This window comes from Ursus americanus, chromosome 16 (genome assembly GCF_024610735.1).
Source record: "Ursus americanus isolate L20-20 chromosome 16, mUrsAme1.1.p, whole genome shotgun sequence".
NCBI lineage: Eukaryota > Metazoa > Chordata > Mammalia > Carnivora > Ursidae > Ursus > Ursus americanus.
Genome location: NC_142142.1, coordinates 29148021 through 29148420, shown reverse-complemented (window position 1 = coordinate 29148420; position 400 = coordinate 29148021). Strand labels below are relative to the sequence as shown.

General features: G+C 33.5%; 1 protein-coding gene and 1 long non-coding RNA gene across 3 annotated transcripts in view; both read right to left on the bottom strand.

Moving 5' to 3' along the window:
* MAML2 (mastermind like transcriptional coactivator 2) overlaps positions 1-400 on the bottom strand; it is a 331700-nt gene that overhangs the window by 276824 nt on the left and 54476 nt on the right. The gene's annotated exons all lie outside the window — the stretch shown is intronic.
* Positions 1-400, bottom strand: part of LOC148108788 (uncharacterized) — a 72324-nt gene that overhangs the window by 33228 nt on the left and 38696 nt on the right. The gene's annotated exons all lie outside the window — the stretch shown is intronic.

Sequence of the window (400 nt, the reverse complement as noted above, 5' to 3'; positions counted from 1 at the left end):
CTGAAGACATCAGACTTTTCTTAAAAGCAGGCTATACTTATAGTCATACAGTCATTAAACATCTTACTCTGGGTATTTATTTAAATTAATAGAAATTCATAAACCTAGCTAACCTGGGACAGTTTTGAGAGAACAGTAGAATATGAAGTATAGGTAGAACAGGGTCCTAATGCTACATTAATTTTATTGATTTTTCAGAGCGTGTTTTTTATTTGGCCTCATGTACTTATTTGGTGTGTCTAATGTTCTCAGTGAACTGGGTATACCCGTATATTCAGAGGGGCAGAACTTCCTTTCTTTGATCATTCTGAAGCATTTTTATCATTTACTGTTCCTTTTATTATGAAAACGACTTAATGCTTGGGAGGAGACTGGGCATAAATCCAAACTAAATTAATAA